Genomic DNA, 5,107 nt, shown 5'->3' with positions numbered 1-5,107 from the left:
TAGGTGCCCAGAACAAACGCGCGCAGCCATCCCAGCACTCAGAGCCTGCATGCTCGTCCTTCGCAGTACCTAAGTAGGTCAGCCCGTTTCTTCAACCTTTCCTCTTCCCTTTCTCACTTGCTCTCTTTGTGGGAGGTGGTGGTGGCGGTAGCAGAGGGGCTACACCCGTTTTCACTGATTTCCAACACTGTCTACGTGTGAACAAGAGAAGCGGAGAGAAGCTAAAGCTGCTTTCTTATTAACAGCTGGTGACAGTCCCTTTACACAGTGTGTGTTGCATTTCTTAGCTGAGGTAGAAAGGAATGAAAGAGGAAGACAGTTATTTAAAGTTTAACATTACAGATGAATTACAAGGATATTCTGAGGCTCACAGTCCCCCTCAGCAATTCTGCGAGCCCTAAGGCTGGCCCCGCCACACCTTTGCAAGTGCCTATTTTAAGCAAGTGTGCTCATCGGGTTCGGGAGGACAACTGCTCCAAGTAATTCTGGGATGCAGGTTTCGCACCACAGGATGCCAGCGGGATCCAGTGAAGGTTATGGACTGTCTAGCCTGAACTCCATCTGTGCCCTGAAGTTTCCTCTTGGCTGGGCACCGCTGAAGGACCAGAAGCAGCCAGTAGGAAGCAGTAGGCACAGGGGCTCTTGGGGAATTTAAGCCATCTGAACGTGGCACTCAGTTTTTTAAGACAGCGTTTTTTTAAGCGCTGTGAACATATTGCACCCAATTATAATTGCATTATGTACTCTGTGCCGTGCTATGAGTGCATGCCTCCTCCTAGCTATGGAGGGGCAAATCTAACGTACATACAACAAGTGCCCTGTTTTCTCCTATGTAGCTTCTCCCAGCCTGTGTATCACGATAGTATTTGCATGCCTCCCAGTAGGGCACTGAACTGTGTGGCTAACATCTGCCACGTGTTGTTTGTTCTGTCCTCCTCTCCCAAGGAAGGAGGTGAGTGTAGTGGAGCATCTTGTTTTTGCAGCACATTTGTCTGGCTTTTGCTTTCCCTGCATGTGGAGCTATGTATTTGCCTTAGTAAAAGTAACGACACAGAAATGTGTCCTGCAATTGAAAATGCCTTTATTTCAGTAAGGGGAATTATGGCTAATTAAGTCAAATTAAAAAGGGAAGGCAGACTTGATTTTCCTTATTCTCAGCATACTCTGTTTGACAAATGGGTCTTAACCACAGATGACAGTATTAGCTTCAGCCTTTCAGACAAGGAAATCTTGGCTGCTATTCCTTCTGCCCATTTATCTATGATAAATTTAAAGACACATGTTCCCCCTTCCTGGACAAACACTTTTCAGCTGCTGGGGTTTTTTTTACTGTAACAGTAAAATCTCTTTACATATGTCTTTTTCTCCTTCTTTGAACAGGCAGCCTTCGATGTGATACCCTCTGTGGATCTTGCCATACAGTAACACTGGCTCTGGACACAGCTCTATTCCATGGCACTTTGGGTACGCACCTGGCTTAGCGGCAGGGGCACTTCTGAAGCCTAGGAGCCTGGCTTATATGTGCTTCTATCTCTAGGGCTTTATTTTAAGTATTTTCACCTTTCCGTTATGCTGGAGTTCATTAATAATCCTTAACCAGGCAAATAACTAGTATTAGTCAAACAACTAATTCTAGGGGGCACTGAAACACAGGACAGACTGACTTTTTGAAACGAGAGGGAAAATCTGTATTTTGCTAGCAACTGAACACACCGTCTTGAGACCAGAGGTAAAGTCCTACATACTGGGTTGTGTGTATTCATGTTGCTGTTAACACTCAGCTGATTTACATGTTTTCCATGTGTACTTTAAGATTACCTTATTTCAAAGGGTCAGAGTGGTAATTTCTTTCCTTTAAGTTCCTGTAAAATGCTCAGTTTCTTATAATTCTTGCCACTGCCTTCCAGGGCGCTCTGTCTCATCCTGCACTTGCCGGCTTGGTGTTATGACAAAAAGCAAATGCAGGTTCACGAAAGTATTACAGGAAACAAATAGTGCCTTTAATCCTGGAGCTGTGCCAGCCCGGCAGTATCAAAGTTGAGCCTTCCCTGACCTCTGTTCAGGGGGCTGTGAGGCGGTCAGGAGCCAGGCTGCAGTGACGGGCCGGGACTCGGAGTGCCCGGGGCACATGTGCTGGCCAGGGCCGTGCCACCTCCCGGGCGCCCAGCATGGCATGTCGCGTTTCTGTGCATTCAGCGCCCACGAGAAGACTGAGTCCTGGGCTTTGCATGAACGTAAGAGTGCCGTTTCCTCTCCGTGGCTGATATTTGAACGATAAAGTGATTTTTAGAGGAGGCAAAAGGAGTAACAGTGAATACACTGAGCACCAGAGCAAGGCAGTAGGAAGCTCACCCAGCAGTTTAACGGGGATGGTAGAGGAGTGGGCGCTGGGGCCGGCCCGGGCACGCTGCAGGGTGCGACACGGCCTCCCGCACCAGCCCTGTGCCTCTGGGACAGCCCTTCCCGACCGGACACCGCTCTGGGCACAGCTGGGCACAACACTGCTGGGCCCCGGCCACAACACTGCCCAGGCTCTCGCTGGCTGCCCAGCCCAGCTCCTGGCCGAGGGAGCAACCAGCACCGCGCTGGGAAGGGCTGGATGGCGTCCGCTCCTCGCCGCCTCCCCCACAAACAGTTGTTTGTCTTAAGTTGAGATTTTTTTTCCCTGGGGCTGCCACAGATTTTCCACCTCCGGGGCCAACCAACGGCCAGGGAGGGAGGCTCATTAGCGGCCATGAGGGCGGCCGTCCCTGCCCGTGCCAGGCCTGTCTGCTGAGGGAGGCGGGCGGCAGCTTCGCGTAAAATGCCAAACAACCGTCCTTGTTTTCCTTGGTTGCCAGGGTAGGAGTTGACATTGTCCCCAGCGGAGCACAAGGACTCCCCGTGACATGGCGGGGACAATGGGAAGGTATGTTTTCTTGACCCGCTGCAGGAAATCCTGTGCGTCTTGCCGGGGAACGCAGCATTTTCCTGCCCTGTCCGTGGCCGGGCCGTGGCGCCGGGGCTCCGCAGCCTGCTCGAACCTGCCGGGCTCCGAGCCTCTCCCGAATCCAGCAGAGCGGCCTAGCGCCGGGAGCCGGCTGGGCAGGACAGACCCTCCCTCCGGGGCTGCCGTGCTCCCAAGAGCCCTGAGCTGCGCGGCTCCTACCTGCGGCCGTTCCTAGAGGCATGCTGTGCCTCCTGCCTGGAGCAGAGCCCACCGTTCCCAGTCGGCAGCACTGCTGCTGTTGATTAACTGATTTGGGTTGTTGTTTTTTCTTTAAAGAAACAATTCAGAAAGTGACGCATTACTTCTGCCTGTGGACAGAGGGAACAGCTGAAACGTGGGAGACCAGACTACAGCTGTGTGACTACAGCTTTTTTTTTTCTTCTTCTTTTTTCTTCTTTTAAGCAACACATATTTTAGTGAATAAAAACTACTGATTCCCTCTGCTGGTGTTTTGAACCTTATTTACTTCCCAAGGTGGTGGTGGTGGTGGTGGTAGTCACCAGACTGTCTGTGAAAGGAAGAGTGAGACAACAGGAGAAGCCATAACCTCTTTACTGCTGTGGGATGTTTAACCGCAACAGTCACCCTGCTTGGCTTGGCTTGGCTTGGCTCGGCTCCCTTGCCCCGCTTCACTCATGCATCCTTGTGTTCTCCTCTCCTATCAATCATCACTTAGGGTCCTGTCCTGCAAAGCAGCCTGACTGCCACAGATGCTTGCATCCATTGGGAGGATGGGGACGTTTATAGGAAGTAAATAGTCACATGGATAAATTAGCCTCAGAAGGGCTTCTGCAGCCCTTTGAAAAACTTTCACACTCGAAGACTCTCAGATGTTTAGGGAACATGTGTGAAACAGGAAAAAATAGAACAAAACATTTTTTTTCAATACTGTGGCATGCACAGAGGCAATGCCATTTAGACTGGGTGACATCCATCACAGAAACTGATTAGCCAAAACTCCAGATAACCCATTTAGTGACAGGTCCAGGGTAGCATTTTCACATGTTTCTCTTATTTCCCAAATTCCTTGCCAGGCAGCTATGAACAGGGGGATGCCCAAAAACCTGGTGTAACCTGTGTGCAAAACTGATGCTGTGAGAAGGCTTCATTTGTTAGGAGAATTCATCTGCAAAAGCTAGTGGGGCTGGCTGGAAGTCTTCCTCTACCTTTTCCTTTTCTTTTTTCCCCTTTGGAAGAGATGTGGGAAGAGCAACATCTCCTGGAGACATTTGTTCTGGAATCATGTGATTCCTTGCACTTCCAAAATAACCTCCCTTACAGAAATGCCTGCAATGGGTACATGCAGTTGGAGCAAGAGGGACACCTCTTTTCCTACACGCTGTCTCCCGGCAGCAGTGCAACCTGGCAGCTACCACAAGCATAATCTTACCATTAATCCGTGGATCAGGGACACACACAGGCACAGGCTGCTCAAGAATGAGAGAGCATGTTAGCAGGACCTCATGTAAACAACTCCACAGAAATGATGTGCAATGTGCCAGAGGAACATGGGAAGAAGGGAAGCTTTAATCGTGCCTCAGGTGGGGCTGGCTTCTGGTCCCAGGGTCGGAGGACAAGGAAATCTGTGCTGCCTTTCTGGACATCAAGCTTTAAACCTAGCAGAGAGAGAGAGAACACAGGAGCTGGGACTTTCTTCAATCATTTCCACTGATGTGGTGCACCAGAGAACATCTTTTGACATACCAATGTCTAATCATCTACTTCTCCAGCTGTCCTTCCTACTGACTCTGCATCCATCCCTGTGCCCAGAAGATGAAGTACCTCTGGGAGGAAGTGTTTGCACAAGGATCATACACATACATTAGGGAAGAGTTAGAAATGCTGAGAGATTCTACGTGGCTTTTTGTCCCCCATCTGGTGGTTCTTCCCCTCCCTGCATCTCCTCACTTGCTCTCATTCCTCATCTGTGCTTTGTCTCCCTCCTCACTGTATGCCTTTGTTCATAACTCCCTGCCCTTGCTCTCTCGTTCTCAGCTTTTCTGCCTACTTCTGTAGTCCCATAGCCTCTTCCTAGTGCTTGGAAAATGCATACAAAACTGCAGTCTTGACAGGAAAAGAAAGCAAACGGTTGCAATAAGCAACTCTTCTTCTTGGGAG

The 5,107-nt window shown here is 50.0% G+C and overlaps 1 long non-coding RNA gene across 1 annotated transcript; it reads left to right on the top strand.

Annotated features, from left to right (window-relative positions):
* Window positions 1–1,739: 1,739 nt before the first annotated feature.
* On the top strand, window positions 1,740–3,701 carry LOC119699387. Its single transcript, XR_005256401.1, has 3 exons — window positions 1,740–2,234; window positions 2,841–2,908; window positions 3,266–3,701. It is a non-coding gene; the product is annotated as an uncharacterized LOC119699387 (long non-coding RNA).
* Window positions 3,702–5,107: the final 1,406 nt, after the last annotated feature.

Source organism: Motacilla alba, chromosome 3 (assembly GCF_015832195.1).
Source record: "Motacilla alba alba isolate MOTALB_02 chromosome 3, Motacilla_alba_V1.0_pri, whole genome shotgun sequence".
NCBI classification, from domain to species: domain Eukaryota; kingdom Metazoa; phylum Chordata; class Aves; order Passeriformes; family Motacillidae; genus Motacilla; species Motacilla alba.
The sequence above is the reverse complement of the archived record's forward strand: the minus strand, read 5'-3'. Positions and strand labels throughout refer to the sequence as shown.